This window comes from Neofelis nebulosa, chromosome 9 (assembly GCF_028018385.1).
Source record: "Neofelis nebulosa isolate mNeoNeb1 chromosome 9, mNeoNeb1.pri, whole genome shotgun sequence".
Lineage (NCBI taxonomy): Eukaryota > Metazoa > Chordata > Mammalia > Carnivora > Felidae > Neofelis > Neofelis nebulosa.
This window is the reverse complement of record NC_080790.1, coordinates 87,999,176-88,020,242: the sequence shown is the minus strand read 5'-3', so window position 1 is coordinate 88,020,242 and position 21,067 is coordinate 87,999,176. Positions and strand designations below refer to the sequence as shown.

Genomic DNA, 21,067 nt, shown 5'->3' with positions numbered 1-21,067 from the left:
ACAAATAAAGAAACTTATCCCATTCACAATTGCACCAAGCAGCATAAAATACCTAGGAATAAATCTAACCAAAGATGTAAAAGATCTGTATGCTGAAAACTGTAGAAAGCTTATGAAGAAAATTGAAGAAGATATAAAGAAATGGAAAAACATTCCATGTTCATGGATTAGAAGAATAAATATTGTTAAAATGTCAAGTGAATTTTAAATGAAAAGTAGAATTAGGGTTTCCAGAACTTTAGGAGCCCATTTTCACTGTAGGTAGCAATCAGATTCTGATGAGAGTGATGTGTGATACCAATCACATCCTTCTTGTGAATTGTCAAAGTTCTCTTGCATTTGCTGGTGACTGTGCTAACACAGGAGAGCACAAAGTCCTCCTACACAGCAGATCCATTCACCACAGGGAGATAGGGTGTGGCAAACAGAATCACCACCTTCTTTGTTTCTTACCAGAGATGAAGTTTCTGACAATCTGCCCCTGCATGTTCATGATGACCACTGTATTTGATCTTCCACATACCACAAAGTGCTCTGGGTTTTTAGGAAGCAGGATCACACTGTTGATAGTGATATCTGTCCCTGCAATGCTGCCCAGGGATTTAAACGGATTTGAACGTTTTGTGGTCTTCATATTCCAGATATTTACAGTCCCATCAGAGGATGCACTAATAATACAATGTCCATCTTGTGTAAAAGTTAATCTATTTAACAAAAGAGGAATGGCCACAAAATTCCTTCAGTGTTTTCCCAGATTTTAAACCATGAATTCTAATTGTCTGGTCAAAAGAGGCAGTAAGGATATCACTGCTATCCTTAGAAAAGATTTTCTGTGACACCTTTACTGTGTGCCCTTTCAAATCTCCTAAACACTGTCCACTTTGAATCTTCCCCATAACTTGATTTTTTCCATTGTGGACCCCAGTTGCTAACATTTCTTTATCTCTGCTGAAACACATGCAGAGGACAGCATTATCCATCATCCTAAAGTCATCCTGGGCCTGGAACTAAAGATCCTTTCTGATTTTTCCAGTTGTAAAGTTCTAGACTTCAGTGAATCCAACAACAGGCCCAGTGACCAAATACTGACCATCTGGAGAAAATTGAGCACACTCCATATGTGATTTCTGACTAAACTTAATATGACGGTTCAGTTGTGTAGGAAACTTTTCTTCTTCTACATCTTTGACGGTTGTTTTGCCTCAGAACAAATCTATGTAGTCATTCCAGAAGGAAGCAATCCCTGATGTTGCTGCCACTTCAGTACCTGTCCCAGTAATACCATGAGGTGAGATGGAGACACCACTGACTTCTCAGGTAAGGACTGGGAAATTGCTGCTCTTCTCTTTGCTACTTCTATTTGGGTAGACCTCACGAGGATCGAAATAAGACCTGGCCAAGAGGTTCTTCAAATGAACACACTGCTCTGGCTGTGTTTGTTTTAACATGATCATGGGAGCAGTCTGTCTCAGGAGTGACCTGGAAGCCCTCAATTCACGCAGCTCTATCAATTCCAGAACAACCCATTCATAGAGGTGAATGAGGGTTTTGTCTGGCAATTTCTGAGACTGTAAAACAGTATCCCAGTATTAATGTCAGCTACAAAACTTTCAGTGCTGTCCATGATATTCAGAGACACAGTAGTCTCTTCCTGTACATTAGCTAATGCCTGATATACGCTGTTTTCCTTCAGGTATTGTATGATAAGATGGGTCACATCCAAGCACTTGATTTTGATCAACATAGCATTATCCTCACAGGCACAGAACTCACTCCACTATTCAGAATCAGAATTTTTGGAAACTCTTCTGGTTATTCTAATGTGCAGTCCAGTTTGAAAACTGCTGGACTAGAATGGTGTTGCTTACAATTTTATGTACATAAGGATCTCCTCGAATCTCATCAGGTCTGGGATGGGGCCTCACATGCCCCATTTCTGACAAGTTTCCAGGATTTTCAGTTGCTACTGGCCCAAGGGCCACACTTGGAAAAACAAGGTCTACTAGGCAACCATGCAATGCCCTCTACCTTATGTATCCTCAGGGTACTTGCCCCAGTAGGGATCTGTGATTGGTCATCAGGCCCTACCTTCTCTCAATGTAGTCCTCAAGCTAAAGTCCTATCTCACATATCTTGTCCTCATTTGGTCTCTAGCACAGGCATCAGGCCTCTGTAGCACTCAGAAACACTGCCCAGGGAGGTGAGTTTATCCTTGACAAACCAACAAGAGCACAAGAGCTGGAATGTCCTGTTACTGTTGCTGCCTAAAATCAGTTAATTTTTCTCTCAGATGCTATAGCCATCTTGGTTGTCCTAGAGTTTTCTTGTGCAGGTAAAGGGACTTTACTCTTTTTTCTGGTTCTAGACACTGACCCAAAGTGAGCTTTTTCTGCCTTGAACAAAGGGCAGAGTTGAGCTCTGGTGTTCAGGGAATGTAATTGGAGCCCAGTTTTCTCACACTCCGCTGTCCCCACCTCTGTCTATGGACTTATCTTTTAAAAAATCCTTTAAATGTAGCTGCTCATGGCTGAAGTCAGGGCACAGGCCCACGGCAGCCAGGGCCTGCCTTGAGTGGGCTGAGAGCAGCAATTCCTTTGCACTGTCCCCATCACTGGAGGGCATCTACTCCAAACTTGTAAGTGTGTTACACCTAGGACAGGGGAAGCTGCTCTCAAGGTCTCAGTCAAGTGGGCTGTCACCCACCTGTGCTTCTATATTCTATGGGCAAAGTCTCTGGAAGCACACAGTTTTAATCCTTCCTTGTTCCTCCCCAGAAAAGATGTAAATTCAGTGCCATTGGCACCCTGAATCTGCATCAGCAGAGGCTGCTTTGTGAATCTGGGTGGGAGGTGAAAATCAATTGTAATCTGCCTCGTTTACTCCCAGGGTTCCAGTTCGTGCTATCAAGTGTTAATGGAGAGTAAGGGAGAGAAATTATATTCCCATTGATTACCTGTGTACTAGTTGAGATAGATTTTAGCCACACTGAAATTTATTAAGGTAGGGAGGTTTAGACTTATACAAGAATTTCTGTAGGCAGTGCTTATCTGTTGGTGCTAATAAGGAAGTGACTAGGCACCTAAAATTATGGAGAGGACTCTAAGCAATGCATCCAGGAACTTAGCAACCTGGCTATTGTTGTCCTTGAAGTCAAAGTGATAGGTAGGAGTAGACTGAGGCAGTCAAGTTATGCATACCAAAGAGAAAAAGAGACCAAATGTCTAAGATTTGGTTAAATGCAGCTCAAACAGTAGCTGTCAAATATCAAGCATGACGTCTAAGGGAGCCTATCCAGGGCAAGTGAGGCGGAACATAATCCTACAGTGGCACCTGGTGGTGCGGGGGGATTCCTTGGGGGTCAGGAAGAGGTGTAAGGATGCCCCTCCTCATGAGAGTGCAGGAGGCTGGTAAGGTCATTGGTTTAAAATCTGATGAGAACAGTGTAAGCATACACCCTCTTCTCATCTTTTAGCAAACTTTGTGGTGCATTCAGTGACTACTCCCAAGGCTAATTCTGGTTCCCTCACTTCTTACCTGTGCAGTCATGGGACATTTCTTTAACCTCTCTGACCTTCAGATTCTCATCTGAATGAGGGGAGGTTAAGGGAGTATTTAATAAGTTCAAAATATGTAAAGGGTGTAACATAGGGTCTGACATTGCTTAATAAATCACTTAATAAATACTAGTTGTTATTTTGATTGTTTTTTGTTTTGTTTTGTTTACAAGGGATAAATACTATTTTATTAGTTGTTATGGTCAATGGATTATGATCTTGCTTCATAAAAAAAAAATTCCCTAGACTTCCAAGCTTACTGGTGGAAGGAGGCTCTCCCATTAGAAAAGAATAGCTGAACAGGTATAACACTGCCCCCAACATTTCTTGCACCTGTGCTCACCTCCATAATCACTTTGGCTCCTGGTAGGGAGGAGGGAAACAAAGGCAAAAGAATTGTAGCTTAAATTAAATCCTACAGTTTGGAGCCCACTAATAGACACCTGAAACATGCACCTTCCTCCGAGGACTTATGGCTGCATTAGTGCCTTAATGTTTAAGTTTTATTAAAGACTACAAGTAACCTTATCTTAACAGCAGCTAGCCCTTCAAGGTTCTGAAAGCCTTCCATCAAAGTTCCTTAGAAACTTACTTATCTCTATCTTTCCTCCCTCCACAAACTTAAAAGCATATAATCAGTCACTCCTCACAACCCCAGTGCTACTCTTTCTGCCCATGGTTCCTGTTCCCATGCTTTAATAAAATCACCTTTTTGCACCCAAAATGGCTCAGGAATTCTTTCTTAGCCATTTTCTCTGAACCCCAAAATTTCATAATTTCATCAGTAAGAGTAGATAGGGATACTGCTGTACCTTTAACACCTGAGTCAAGAAGAAATCCAAAAGTTCCCTGATTCCTCTTAGCAGAGGCAGTAACAACCTATGAAAGCTGCACAAAATACAATCTTTTAAAAGTATAATTTTCTTTCTGGAACTCCTAAGTCCCACCATTCTGAGTGAGCTATCAGGAGCTGAGAGAAGTCCTCCTTCTGAGGTTCCTCATTTCCAGCCTGCCTCCCCTCTCTAACACATGTCTTTCCAAAGTTCCTTCCCAGATGCCTAAATCAGTCTTTCCCGACCACTGAGGGCTTTTCCCCAGATTCCCCTTTTTTTTCCTGAGCCATTTCTCTATGTAAATCACCTGCATTGCAGTGTAGCAAAAAATTCCACTGCAAGCCACATAAACTGTATTGTATCATAGCACAACACTAAAGCCACAGTGGTTACATGCTCAGGATGGCACATACACAATAACCCACTTGTTTTCTCTCGGAAGCCCGTTGTCTTTCTTTAGATAATTTCCTAAACTATTCTCCCAGAGAATAGAGGTTATAATGTACATTCTTCATCAACATTTGCAAGTTTAGACTCCACTGATGAGAAATAAAATTTATTCTTACCAAAATATGTTCCCATTTCCATCTGCTTTTAGGAAATGGTCCAGATCCACTTTTGCCCTGGTCACCTCTGGCTGTGATGCACACAGCTGTGTGGGTGACAGCTCGGGGTTCCTGGGTGATAGTTTTCCACCAGGTGAACCTCTCGTTGAAATGTTGTTTCATTCCTAGTTGTTTATGCTGTGCTCATTAATATTCAGTTCAGTAGTTGTAGGGCATCTACTTGTGTCAGGTGTTGTGCAAGGACATGAGTAACAAGGATCTAGTGGACATGGGTCATCTATGGGTGCTCCATGTCTTTTGCATATTGCCTGTACATTTAATAATCTCCACCTCACCTATCCAGATCCTTCTGTAATAACATGAAATCCAAAATATGTTTTCCAGACTTCCTGTGAGCATACACCTTCTTTCTGACTTTCCTGGGAAGAGTTGAAGGCTTTACCCACAAACAGGGAATTTCTCCCATTTCTCTTCTAGTGTGCTCAAATGAAGCCTCACAGATGGTGACCCTCAAGCTCTTCAGGCTTTTGACACCTGAAATCCCATTTCCCTGAGGCTTTGTGATTCCTCCACCAAGATCCTATTTCTGCTGCTTCTATGTCTGTTAAAGTTATCTTATTTTCCATTATTCTGATGAATCCTTTACATTTTCAGAATATACTTCTTCTCTCTAACTTTAAAAAATACTTATTTATTTTGAGAGAGACAGAGACAGCAGGAGAAGCAGAAGCCAAAGCAGGCTCTGTGCTGTTGGTGCAGAGCCTGACGTGGGACTCGAGCTCATGAGCTGTGAGATCATGACCTGAGCTGAAATCAAGTCATATGCTTAACTGACTGAGCCACCCAGGTGCCCCATCCAATGCTACTTTGAAACATTGTTCCTTCAACCCATGGGGGAGGGGAAGGAAAGAAAAAGAGAGGTTAGAGTGGGAGAGAACCAAAGCATAAGAGACTCTTAAAAACTGAGAACAAACAGGGCTGATGGGGGGTGGGAGGGAGGGGAGGGTGGGTGATGGGTATTGAAGAGGGCATCTTTTGGGATGAGCACTGGGTGTTGTATGGAAACCAATTTGACAATAAATTTCATATATTTAAAAAATAAAAATAAAAAAATAAAAAGCAAAAAAAAGAAAAAGAAACATTGTTCCTTCTCTTGGAAACTTTCTCTTTATTTAAAAGTCAAAACCTTCTTCTTAATATCATCCCCCTCTTCTTGTTTAAGTAATTGACACAACTTTCTGGAACTCCTCTTTCATTGAGAATTTATGCAGGGGACTCTCAACCCATCTTTAATGCTGCAGATTAAGTCTTCATTTTAACTTTCATGGTATTCAGTTTTCATCCTCCCACTTGCACAGCTACATTCTGGATTTGTCATGCCCCAGATCTTGGTACAATTCTTAGGCTTTTACACTGAAATACTGCATGGCCAATTGTTTTCCCAAAGGCCACCCTTTCCTGCCATCTGTCTGGGAATAATCATTCTGCTTCGAGATTGCAAACATTGAACGAAAGTAACATCTCCACAATAATTAACTTCCACATTATCTTTGAAGATGTAAATAATATTTTTCTTTCAGAAACAAGACAGACTTATTTTTAAGCCCCAGAGAAGCTCATTCCTTAAGGCCTACTGTCAACATTTATGTATCATAATTTTGCTTCCTATCTTATGTACTAGTTTTATAGTCTGTAGAGTACAAATAACAACAGCAGAACCAAATATGTTTTTTCTCATTCTGCTTTTTTCAACTGGGATGAACAAATATCAAAGATAATTAATGTATGTTGAAAGGTGATACTCTGAACCTGCAAATTTTGAAAGCAACTTGAAGTATGTTTCCATAGCATAGATATCCATACCCAGTAAAAGATTTCCTCTGGGGTGTGTGCGCGTGTGGGCGTGTGTGTGTGTGTGTGTGTGTGTGTGTGTATGAAATCCTCCAGAAGAGAATCATTCTTTTTGCTGCCCTGGAAGAACAGAGTTCAAATCTGAGTAAAGAATCCTAATAAATAAGGCTGGCTTCCTGAGAAATTTGCATTCTCTATTCTTAGCTCTTCTAATAGGAGATGTTGCTTTGGGCTAAGGAAGCCTCAGTTTCACTCAGTCCTGCTCTGCCGCCTGCCTCTTATGGGCAGCACTGGTAGAAGGATATTGGCTTCAGTCCTGAGAAGTTCCACAGGAAGAGAAATGGGTTCATGTGACAGCTTTGCCATTTATTTTTCCTTTTCCAAGGCAGGTGTTCAGCCTCTGTAAGTGATGAGCTTATTAAGTCTTTGCTCTTTTAAAGTCCCCCCAAAAGACAGTTTTCTGTTTGGCATTCTGCACTCACTATGTAGTCAGGTAGTCCTTATTTAGTCAAGCTTCTGCTTGTGTTCATTTGTGGACTCTGTTTTAGCCTGCACAGCAGGTGGTCTGTTTGGTGAAGGTGCCCTTAAGTAAGTGAAGTCCTAGAAATGGAGGCTGTTGGGCCAGTGTGTAATTCATGTGTGTCCTTCTTCCTTGGGCTGGCTGACTTCATGATGGGCAGAAAAAAATCAAATGGAAGAAATTGCAAAGTAATGCAGTTCAATAAATACTTGGAAGTAGAAGACTATGACCCTACCAACCCGAGTTAGAATTTGGGGCTGTCTGTGGGGTTCAACTTGGTGTCAATATCCCCTGCCTCTTCAAAGTGTCACTGCTTAATGCTGTGGTAGATATCTAGGAGTTACAGTAGGTACATTGTTAGCAGAACCTCAGAAAGTCATACTATATGACTTTTACAGAAGTATTATTTCAATTTTTTTGAAATGTGTCAAGTGTCAAAAAATATATCCAGTATTAACATATGGCAAAATTGGCTGCAGAAGCAGCTAGATCCTTAATATTTTTTCCTTTAGACTGTTTCATTTTTTCAGTAAATTACTCCTGTGGAAGAAAATATATTATCACCATCCACATTTTGATTTACTGTCAATAAGATGACAGCCTAAGACTTATAAATAATTATGGTCATATCTCTATCACTTAACCTTTTTTCATTACTGAAAAAAAATAAGGAAATGTAAGTTCATATACATATATATTGAAATATTTATATATTTGTAGTTATACATTATATATTTCTTTGGTTTCTGGCTGACATTATGTGTGCAATTCTGATAGCAAATTACATCAACAAAAGACTGAGCTCTTAATATAGTAGAAAATTAGTAAAGTACTGAAAATTAAGATTAGTCACAACCAAAGTAGCCTGTAGAATTAAAAAGAAACTTGCAAATTCTATTTGCCAAATGGTAATTGACCATGCAATCTTAACCTCTCTGTAAATGAAACAAAAATGTTCTAAGAAGAAATAACATCTGAACAAAGGGCATTTGTGAGCCCAAAGTAGTGAGATCTGTTTCAGGGTTCTATTTTGATAGAGCAGATTTTAAAATGTGAGGCTCTGGCCTATAGGGAGCTATAGTATTTTCTTTTTTATTTTTCTTTTTCTTTTTCTTTTTTTTTTTTTTTAATTTTTTTTTTCAACGTTTTTTATTTATTTTTGGGACAGAGAGAGACAGAGCATGAATGGGGGAGGGGCAGAGAGAGAGGGAGACACAGAATCGGAAACAGGCTCCAGGCTCCGAGCCATCAGCCCAGAGCCTGATGCGGGGCTCGAACTCACGGACCGCGAGATCGTGACCTGGCTGAAGTCGGACGCTTAACCGACTGCGCCACCCAGGCGCCCCATTCTTTTTATTTTTTTAACTTTATTTTTTATTTTTCAATTTACATCCAAATTAGTTACCATATAGTGAAGCAATGATTTCAGTAGATTCCTTAATGCCCTTTACCCATTTAGTCCATCCCCCCTCCCACAACCCCTCCAGCAACCCTCAGTTTGTTCTCCATATTTATGAGTCTCTTCTGTTTTGTCCCCCTCCCTGTTTTATATTATTTTTGTTTCCCTTCCCTTATGTTCATCTGTTTTGTCTCTTAAAGTCCTCATATGAGTGAAGTCATATGATTTTTCTTTTTCTCTGACTGACTAATTTCATGTAACATAATACCCTCCAATTCCATCCATGTAGTTGCAAATGGCAAGATTTCGTTCTTTTTGATTGCTGAGTGATATATATCACATCTTTATATATATATATATATATATATATATATATATATATATACCACATCTTCTTTATCCATTCATCCATCAATGGACATTTGGGCTCTTTCCATACTTTGGCTATTGTTCCTGGGGGTGCATGTGTCCCTTTGAAACAGCACACCTGTATCCCATGGATAAATGCCTAGTAGTGCAATTGCTGGGTCATGGGGTAGTTCTATCTTTAGTTTTTTTAGGAACCTCCATACTGTTTTCCAGAGTGGCTGCACCAGCTTTCATTCCCACCAACAATGCAAAAGAGATCCTCTTTCACTCATCCTCTTCAACATCTGTTGTTGCCTGTAGTATTTTCTAAAGAATTCACTGAACGGTCAAGCTGAATTTTTTTTTCTTTTCAACCAAATTATGAGTTGCCAATCTTTCTTGCATTAACTGGAGGTTGACAGGACCTGATAGTTTTGTTGGGGGAGTTTACAAACTCTTGCCAGGCAATGGAACCAGAAGCATGAGGCTAGGGGAGGCCGAGGGGACAGGCTTGTACTCTAAAACTCAAATAATTTCTTTCTTGAATCACATATATATATATATATATATATACACATATATATTCATCATTAGGATTAAGTAATCATTTATATATATAAATATACATATTAACTAATTTTAACCATGCATATCTGTCTAAAATTATACATATTTTATTTTATATAATATATATATTTATTTAAATCTTTAATCTTAAGGCTATTTCTCCAATGGTTTCAATCAAGTCTATTTACTTTCAGTAGTAGTGAATTTAGGGTTTTATACTAAAAAGGGCTGACCACTTGGGAGGTGCTTTCAAAGCACTTCTACTGGAGGACAATTGGGAAGGACTGTGACACTATGAGCAATTCTGCAAACCACAGCCTGTACTCTGCAAGAGTCCTTCCTGGTCCCTGCAATGCAGTGACTAGTTAGTAGAGTTCCACACTTACCTGAGAGGCAGCCTCATGTCCCAACAACGACAGGATTGGAGATGCCTCAGAAACAGTGCAATTGTAATTTAGTAATGCAGAAGCAACAAGCTTTAGATGTCTGTTCTTCTGACAAGGAAAATTCTTAGCTCAAGAGGAGCCACCAAAGTCTGGTTATCTTCTCTGAACTAAAGATAACTAAATAGTTATCTTCTCTGAACTTTGAGCTTTCTGCTGTGCATATAGCCCAATCATAGATATACCACAAACAAACAGTGCCACTTCAATAATCAAATTCACTGTGTCATGCCAGCTACCTGTCCTTGTAACTTTGGATTAGGCTAACGGTGGGAGTTAATAGGACTCACCTTCATCAAAGAGCTAATGAAGCCAAGACACCAGCCTGAGACCACACACTGTGTCTAAGCAGCAGACTCCAGATTCTCTTTGAAATACTTTACAAAACTGGTGCTTGGTTTTGTTTTCTTATTGTAGGGATACCTCCTCACTTGTAAATAAAAGTATGATGAAAATTACAGAACACATACTTCGGTGGAGCTTTCAGGTGTGCCGGGTAGTATTCCAAGTGTTTCACAGACACTCACTTGACCGGTGCAGAAAGTGGGGCTGAGAATGGTGATGAAACTTGCCACAGTTAGCAAGTGTTGGAATCATGATTTGAATGGCAGCCTTGTGCCAGCGTCCTTGATCTTAACCATCACACTGTATAGAAAATTAAAAAAAAAAACTTGATTTTTTGATTTAAAAAATATAAACTGAGCCTTAATATGTATGTATAAGAGTTAATTATAGCAAATTTTTGAAGCTGGCCATTTTATAAAGTTTGGCATTGAAAGTTTCTATAAGTTATCTTCATTTTGTGCTCCTTAAAAAAATTACAATCAGACGTAGACAAGAACAATTGAAAAAAGAAGGATAAAACACAAAGTATCCATGATATGCATTAATAAGTGCATCCTTCCTGCTGATCTATCTGTGCACGATACTCATGTGATAACAAGACCGTATTTTATTTGAAAGGGAGTGCTCTGTGCATGATGGATCAGCTCCCTTTTGTCAATAACCTTGCCTTCAATGTCAAGACTGATGGATATGCCCTGACCTTCTTTTCACTCCACCTCTACCCAAAATGAGTGAGTGATCTAGAGCATAGTTCATATAAGGTTGTACATTAAAAAAGTAAACACTTTCACTCAAGATTCAACCAGAGTCACTCTCTATCACTCATTCTGCTTCAGATAAAGAAATATATACTAAGAATGCTTCATTGACAATGTCTTTTCTCTAAAGAATTTCCTCTTCAGAAGACAGTCTTTTGGAATCCTTAAAGATAAAATGAGCCTGTTGATATGTAAGTCATAATTTATTCTACACGTTTTATGAAAGTAACAATGCTAATGAAAATATTTGAGACCAATGAATCCTAATGCCTGGGCCCCAGGTAGGAGACTCTGATTTAATGTTGTCTGGAAAGATGACTGAGCCTCTGGGTTTTTAAAAGTATTCCTAGAAAATTTTAATGTGCAGTCAAGATAAGAACCATGGTATGAAACTTCAGATTAAATAAGAAGAATATTCCTTTATGAATCTAGAATTCTAGACCAAAGAAAGGAACACACACACACACACACACACACACACACACAGTTCCTGATTTCCAATTTGCTCTTAAGCATATTATTACAATCTTCAATTTTGAGAACATTTTTCTTGAAAAAGAAATAGAGAACCAATAAAAGAGCCTTGTCGTATGTGATTCTTTATAGTTTACAGATGTCCTCTATATAATACCATCTTAATTGATCTTCATGCATCCCATTTTACAGGCAATAAAACTAAGAAGCTATGAGCTACTTTGTACATTGTGCATCCATTACCAATAGGTATTAGTGAGCAGAATTGAGAAAATAAAACTTTAAAAATCTTATTAAAATTTAAAAATTTCAGTTCACAAGAGAGCTTATGAATATTTTTTATTTCCATTTATTTAGTATGAACTATTTCATGTATAAAAACACATAATCTATATCAATAATGGTAATAATCCATCAACCATGAGAACAGAATAAGATCCCATTTCTATGAAATATGCAGGAAGGCAAATGCACTTCAGAAAGTATGTTGGTGTTTGTTTGGGTCTGGGGATGGCAATGAGAGAAACTGCAAGATGGGCCCAGGTGTCTTTTTGGGGTGATAGAAATGTTCTAAAATTAGGTTATGATGATGGTTGGACAATTCAGTATATGTATCAGATCTGTACCAAAAGTCCTTCAGTATATGTATCAGAACTGTAAATTTTTTAAAAAGAATGAATTTTACATCATGTAAATTACACGACAGGAGGGCTATTAAAAAAATAGGAAATATAGCTGATCAATATCTTTGAAGCCCTTTGTGTATCTCTCTTTGATGGCATTGTGTTTTCCCCACCAGATTTAAAAATTATCTTGAAATTGGTGTTTAAAATTCTCTGAATTTTCTTTGTGTATACATATGTATGTGTATATACACACATGCACATACACTTACACATAGGTTCCTTTACATATTGTATTTAAATCAAGATATGCTTATTAATATTCATTTTATATCTATATCCATATCTGTAGCCCTATCTATCTACCATCTAATCGTCTATCATTTCCCTAAGTAACCCATTGTTTACTTTGGTTTTTATATTTTGGATAAATTATGTAATTCTAAATAAATTCTTCTGCAACATGATATTTGCATGCAATATTATATTTTCCACCTATATCATAATGTAGGAAGCTTGGGTTTTTCTGTTTTTGTTGCTAGGTGTTATTCTATTATTTTAAATATCACAGTATGTGTATCTTTTCCTTTCTTGGAGTATATTTGGGTTATTTTGTGTGTAATTGTGCACCATGTTTCTATGATCATTCTTGTGCCATTGACATCTCCAGATAGCTCTATTATTATTATTATTATTATTTATGCAACTAAGGGATATTTTCTAAGGAAAAGTTTCTTGAACACTTAGTATGTGCCTTACACTATACTGTATTTTTTTAAAATGTATGTTTATTTTTGAGAGAGAGACAGACAGAGTGTGAGCTGGGGAGGGGCAGAGAAAGAGGGAGACACAGAATTTGAAGCAGTCTCCAGGCTCTGTGCTGACAGCTCAGTGGAGCTCAAACTCATGAACGGCGAGATCATGACCTGAGCTGAAGTCAGATGCTTAACTGACTGAGCCACCCAGGTGCCCCCCACTTGCACTATACTGTAAACCCCAGTTTAAAGTGAGTTTTCACATACAGATTTCCAAGACAAAAACATTTGTTTTTGCTTAAACATCATTGATTTAGAAACAATGATAGGTACCATTTCACCAACAATTTGTATTATTTAAAGAAAGAAAAGATCCTTAACTGAGAAAAACTTTGGTTTTATGAAAATAGCGTTTTAAAATAAGACTTTGAAGAACTTAGCTTATTTCCTTTGAATACTTTTGGGGTGATAGAAAGGCATGAAATTGTTGACAAAATATTATGACTTGGATATTTATTACAACAACTTATACTTCCCAACTGATTAATAAATATGCAGATTATAAACAATTATTGTATGTATAACTTTACTATATAATGCCATTTGAGGAGATAAGAGTTGGAAGTTTTATAAGTATCCATTCTTGAAAACCTTATGTTCTTTAAACTGTCACTTACTCAAAGAACTTACAATTATATTTTACAATTATTTGTCTTGCTGTAATAATCATGATGGTTTTGAACTTGTGTGGGTAATTTTAACAGATGTTTGGTTTGTTTGCTAACATTTTTGAAATAAATATTTATTTGGGGTCATATATGTGAAATGTGGTGCCATTTATGTTTGAATTGTTTTAAGTGAGATGCCAGGTTTTTATTTATTTATTTATTTATTTATCTATCTATTTATTTATTTGTTATTTATTTATAGATGTTTGTTTATTTTGAGAGAGCATGCGTGCAAGTGGGGGAGGGGCAGAGGTAAGGGGAGAATCTTAAGCAGGCTCTATGTCCAGCTCAGAGCCCAATGAGGGACTTGAAGTGGGGCTCAATCTCACAACTGTGAGGTCATGACCTGAGCCGAAATCAAGAGTCAGCAGCTTAATCGACTGAACCACCCAGGCATCCTGAGAAGCCAGTTTTAAATAAGATTATAGGAGCATTTGACTTGTATGTGGGATCAAGAAAGTAACACAGTCACAATTCATGTTTTGTAGCCTGTGCGCACATACATAACTGTGTTCTTACCAGACTGGTGGAAATTCTGCACAAAAAACCCGCAAATGTTTTCATTTCATTTCTTGATATGTGCACATGCTACCAATTCACTACTTTTGTCTTACTACTGAGGAAGGAAGGAACTTCCTTCCTTACTACTTCCTTCCTTACTACTGAGGAAGGAAGAGGCAAGGAATCATGGGTCACCCTGTCTTCCCATTCCTTCCTTGTCATCATTTTCAGTCTCAGTGACTGGCTAACACAGGGAAGTAACATGAGAAGAAGGGATGTGATAGGGTTCCTCAGGCATCTGTGTTTCTTAGAACAATGTTGCCTTTTCCCATGTCTGAAACAAATCTTGGTTTAAAGGAAAGCATGATCTCTCAGGGCTGTCAGCTCCCCCACTCATCATGATGGTAACATGCTTACCTTGTACTCAGAGTCTCTCCTGGGGCATTGCTATGTCACATACACTGTATATGAACTCTCAGACATCAACTCTTCCCCCTTGTATCAGAATTGAGGTTGAAGGTAGGACAAAAGGTGTCTCATTGTTAAATTTTGTCTAAATTTTGTCTATTGTCTGTCTCATTGTTAAATAAGTGTCTATTTATTAAGACATTTTTAATTCTGTTGAGAAATTGACTACCTTGATTATAAAACTGCCAAGGGCTAAAATCTCAAAGTGTTTTAAGATGGAAATATAATATATCCTCATAGCCATTGACTATGTAAAAGTAAGGAGGTGGAGAGGTTGGGAGACATGTAGAAAGATGATGATTAAGAAATGTATAGATAGCTCAAAGAAACATAGTCTGTGAGCATAACGATAAAGAGCGCGCACTTTGAAATCAGACACTATGTGAATCAGACAGTATGTGAAATGTAATTTATTAGTGAGGAGAAGATACTTACAATATCCAAATATCGCCAGTTAATTGGGGAACATGGGAGTGCATATATGACCCCGGGATAATGATTTCATTCCTTTGGATACATACCTAGAAGTGGGAACTATGTGGTAGTTCCATTTTAAATTTTGAGAAACCTCCATATTGTTTTCCATAATACTGTACTAATATACATTCCAATCAACAATGTACAAAGGTTCCCCCTTCTCCACATCTTCACCAGCATTTGTTATTTCTTGTCATTTTGTTAATAGCCATTCCAGCAGGTGTGAGGTAATATCTCATGTGGTTTTGATTTGCCTTTCACAGATGATTAGTGATATTGAATGACTTTTTATGTACTTTTTAGCCATTTATGTGTCTTCTTTGGAGGCATAAATATTCAATCCTCCTATTCATTTTGAAAATCAGATTTTGTTTCTTTTTGCTATTGAGTGGTATGAGTTACTTATCATATTTTGGATATTAACCTCTTAGTAGATACATGCTATGCAAATATTTTTTTCTATTTTATAGGATGCATTTTCATTTCATTGGTCATTTCTTTTGCTGTGAAGAAGATTTTTGTTTGAAGTAGTCCCACTTGTTTATTCATGCTTTTATTACTTGTACTTTTGGTGTCACATCCAAAAAATCATTGCCAGGACTGAGGTCAAGATGCTCTTACCCAGTTTTCTTCTAGGATCTTGTAATTTTAAGTTTTATGTTTAAGTCCTTAATATATTTTGAGTTAACTTTTGTGAGTGGCATAAGATAGGGATCCATTTTCATTCTTTTGCATGTGAATATCCAGTTTTCCCAACACTGTTTGTCAGACACTATCCTTTTCCTGTTGATTTTCTTGGGTCTTTTGTTAAATATTAGTTGACTGTACATGTGTGCATTCATTTCTGGGCTCTTCATCCTGTTAAATTGGTTAATATGTATATTTTTATGCCAGTGCTGTACTGATTTTACTACCATAGCTATGTGATAGAGTTTGAACTATGAAGCATGATGCCCCCAGCTTTGTTCTTTCTCAAGATTGCTTTAGCTATTTGGGTCTGTTTTTATTCTATATGAAATTTAAGATTGTTTTTTTTTTTTAATTTTTCTGTTGTTGAGATATAATTGACAGATAACATTATATTAATTTCAGATGTACAGAATAATGACTTTATTTTGTATATATTGCAAAATATTCACCAGAAGTCTAGTTAGTATCTGTCACCATAGTTATACTTTTTTTCTTATGAAGACAACTTTAAAGATCTCTTCACTTACTTCAAATAGACAATACAGAATTATTATTTTTTAATATAAAATATTGTCAAATTGGCTAACATACAGCATTTACAGTGTGTTCTTGATTTTTGACGTAGATTACTATGGTTCATTGCTTACATACAACACCCAGTGCTCATCTCAACAAATGCCCTCCTCAATATTCATCACCAATTTTCCCCTCTCCTCCACCTCCCCATCCACCTCAGTTTGTTCTCTATATTTAAGAGTCTCTTATGGTTTGCTTCCTCCCTCTTTGTTTGTAACTATTTTTTCCCCTTCCCTTCCCCTATGATCTTCTAAGTTTCTCAAGATGCACATGAGTGAAAACATATGATACCTGTCCTTCTCTGACTGACTTAATTCACTCATTAAGTGAATGTGTGTGTGTGTACACATTCATCAGTTGATGGACATTTAGGCTTTTTCCATAATTTGGCTATTGTTGAAAGTGCTGCTAGAAATATTGGGGTACATGTGCCCCTATGCATCAGCACTCTTATATCCCTTGGATAATCTCCTGTAGTGCTATTGCTAGGTGGTAGGGTAGTTCTATTTTTAATTTTTTGAGGAACCTCCAAACTGTTTTCCAGAGCGGCTGCACCAGTTTCCATTCCCACCAACTGTGCAAGAGGGTTCCCATTTCTCCACATTCTCACCACCATCTGTAGTTTCCTGAGTTGTTCATTTAAGCCACTTTGACAGGTGTGAGGTGGTATCTCAGTGTGGTTTTGATGTGTATTTCCCTGATGATGAGTGACGTTGAACATCTTTTTATGTGTCTTTTTATGTTTGCCATCTGAATGTCTTCTTTGGAAAAGTGTCTATTCATGTCTTCTGCCATTTCTTCACTGGATTATTTGTTTTTTGGGTGTTGAGCTTGGTAAATTCTTTATAGATTTTGGATACTAACTATTTATCCTATATGTCATTTGCAAATATCTTTTCCTATTCTATCGGTTGCCTTTTACTTTTGTTGATACTTCCTTTGCAGTACAGAAACTTTTTATCTTTGATCTATTTTGAGTTTATTTTTGTGTATGGTGTAAGAAAGTGGTCTAGTTTCATTCTTCTGCATGTTGCTGTCCAGTTCTTCCAGCACCATTTGCTAAAGATACTGTCTTTTTTCCATTGGATATTCTTTCTTGCTTTGTCAAAGATTAGTTAGCCATATATTTATGGGTCCAATTCTTGGTTCTCTATTCTATCCAGTTGGTCTATGTGTCTGTTTTTGTGCCAATACCATACTGTATTGATGATTACAGCTTTGTAGTATGGGCTAACATCTGGGATTGTGATGCCTTCTCTTTGGTTTTCTTCTTCAATATTACTTTGGCTATTCAGGGTCTTTTGTGGTTCCATACACATTTTAGGATTGTTTGTTCTAACTTTGAGAAGAATGCTGATGCAATTTTGAATGGGATTGCATTCAATATGTAGATTGCTTTGGGAAGTGTTGACATTTTAACAAAAATTATTCTCCCAATCTATGAGCATGGGATGTTTTTCCATTTCTTTATGTCTTCTTCAATTTCCTTCATAATTTTCTATTGTTTCAGCATACAGATTTTTACGCCTTTGATTAGGTTTATTCCTAGGTATTTTATGGTTCTTGGTGCAATTGTAAATGGATCAATTTCTTGATTTCTTTTTTCTGTTGCTTCATTTTTTGTGTATAAAAATGCAACCGATTTCTGTACATTGATTTTGTACCCTGTGACTGCTGAAATCATACATCAGTTCTAGCAGTCTTTTAGTGGAGTATTTCGGGTTTTCTGTGTAGAGTATCATGTCGTCTGTGAAAAGTGAAAGTTTGACTTCTTCTTTGCCAATTTTGATGCATTTTATTTCATTTGGTTGTCTGACTACTGATACTGGGACTTCCAACAGTATGTTAAACAACAGTGGTGAGAGTGGAGATCCTGATGTGTTCCTGATCTCAGGGGGAAATCTTTCAGGTTTCCTCCACTGAGGATGATATTAGCTGTGGGCTTTTCATATATGGCTTTTCACTGTTTAATATGTTTCTTCTATCCTGACTTTCTTGAGGGTTTTTATTAAGAAAGGATGCTGTAGTCTGTCAAATGCTTTTTCTGCATCTATTGACAGGATCACATGGTTCTTATCCTTTCTTTTATTAATGTGATGTGTCACACTGATTGATTTGTGAATATTGAACCAGCCCTGCAGCCCAGGAATGAATCCCACTTGATCACGGTGAATAATTCTTTTGATATGATGTTTAATTCAATATGCTGGTATCCGGTTGAGAATTTTTGCATCCATATTCATCAGGGATATTGACCTGTAGTTCTCCTTTTGTGTGGGGTTTCTGTGTGGTTTGGGAATCAAGGTAATGCTGCTTTCATAGAATGAGTCCAAATTTTTTTCCTTCCGTTTCTATTTTTTGGAACAGCTTGAGAAGGATGGCTCTGAACTCTGCTTTACATGTTGGTAGAATTCCCCTGGGAAGCCATCTGGCCCAGGACTCTTATTTGTTGGGAGATTTTTGATAACTAATTAAATTTCTTCACTAGTTATGTGTCTGTTCAAATTTTCGTTTCTTCTTGTTTGAGTTTGGTAGTGTGCGGGTGTCTAGGAATTTGTCTACTTATTCCAGGTTGTCCAGTTTGTTGGCATATAATTTTTCATAGTATTCTCTGATAATTGCTTCTGAAGCATTGGTTGTGATAAATCCATTTTCATTTGTGACTTTATCCATTTGGGTTCTCTCTCTTTTCTTTTTGAAATTCTGGCTAGGGGGTTATCAATTTTGTTTATTTTTTCAAAAAAACAACTCTAAGTTTCATTGATCTGTTCTATTATTTTTTTTTTAGATTCTGTATTGTTTATTTCTGCTCTGATCTTTATTATTTCTCTTCTCCTGATGGATTTGGGATTTCTTTGTACTGCTTCTATTCCTTCAGTTGTGCAGTTAGATTTCATATTCGGGATTTTTCCTGTTTCTTGAGATAGGCTTGGATTGCAATGTATTTTCGTCTTAGGACTGTCTTTGCTGCATTCCAAAGGGTTTGGACTGTAGTGTTTTCATTTTCATTTGTTTCCATATGTTTTTTAACTTCTTCTCTAATTGTCTGGTTGACCTATTCATTCTTTAGTAAGATGTTCTTTAACTTCTGTGTATTTGGAGGTTTTCCAGACTTTTTCCTGTGGTTGATTTCAAGTTTCATAGCATTGTGATCTGAAAGTGTGCATGGTATGATCTCAATTCTATATTTATTGAGGGCTGTTTTGTGACCCAGTATGTGATCTATCTTGGAGAATGTTCCATGTGCACTCTAGAAGAATGTGTATTCCCCTACTTTAGGATGAAAAGTTCTAAATATATCTGTCAAGTACATCTGGTCTAGTGTATCATTCAGGCTATTGTTTCTTTAATGGTTTTCTGTGTAGATGATCTGTCCTTTGTTGTAAGTGGAGTATTAAAGTCTCCTGCAATTACCACATTCTTACAAATAAGATTGCTTATGTTTGTGATTGTTTTATATATTTTGATGTTCTGAATTCGGTGTGTAAGCATTTATAAGTTCTTCTTGATGGATGGACCCTGTAATTATGAAACAATGCCCTTCTTCATCTCTTGTTACAGTCTTTAGTTTAAAATCTAATTTGTCTGATATAAGTATGGCTACTCCAGCTTTCTTTTGGCTTCCAGTAGTATGATAGATGGTTCTCCATCTCCTCACTTTCAATCTGAAGGTGTCCACAGGTCTAAATGGGTCTCTTGTAGACAGCAAATAGATGGGTCTTTTTTTTTTATCCATTGTGATACCTTATTTGATTGGAGCCTTTAGTCCATTTACATTCGGTTTTATTTTTGAAAGATATGGGTTTAGAGTCATTGTGTTATCTGTAGGTTTCATGCTTGTAGTGATGTCTCTGGTCCTTTGTGGTCTTTGCAACATTCCACTCACAGAGTTTACCCTCAGGATCTCTTGTAGGGCTGGTTTAGTGGTGATGAATTCCTTCAGTTTTTGTCTGTCTGGGAAATGTTGATCTCTCCTTCTATTCTAGATGACAGGCTTGCTGGATAAAGGATTCTGCATATTTTTCCTCTTCAGCACATTGAAAATCCCTGCCACTCCTTTCTGGCCTGCCAAGGTTCAGCAGATAGGTCTGCTACTATCCTATGTGTCTACCCTTGTAGGTTAAGGCCTGTTTATCCCTAGGTGCTTTCAGAATTCTCTCTTTATCTTTGTATTTTGCCCCTTTCACTACAATATGTCATACAGAAGACTGATTCAAGTTACATCTGAAAGGAGTTCTCTGTGCCTCCTGGATTGCAATGTCTGTTTCCTTCCCCAGATTGGGGAAGTTCTTAGCTATGATTTGTTCAAGTACACTTTTGGCCCCTTTCTGTCTTCTTCTTCTGGAACTCCTATGATATGGATATTGTTCCATTTCATTGAATTCCCTTAGTTCTCTAATTCTTCCCTTGTGATCCAGAATTTTTTTATATCTCTTTTCTCAGCTTCCTCTTTTTCCATAATTTTATCTTCTACTTCACTTAATCTCCCCTCTGCCTCTTCAATCCTCGCTGTCACCGCCTCTAGTTTATTTTACACCTCATTTCCATCATTTTTTAATTCATCATGACTATTTTTTAGTTCCTTTATCTC

General features: G+C 37.4%; 1 pseudogene; it reads right to left on the bottom strand.

Annotated features, from left to right (window-relative positions):
* Nucleotides 1-221: 221 nt before the first annotated feature.
* Nucleotides 222-1,744, bottom strand: LOC131486229 (WD40 repeat-containing protein SMU1-like; annotated as a pseudogene).
* Between the last annotated feature and the right edge of the window lie 19,323 nt (nt 1,745-21,067).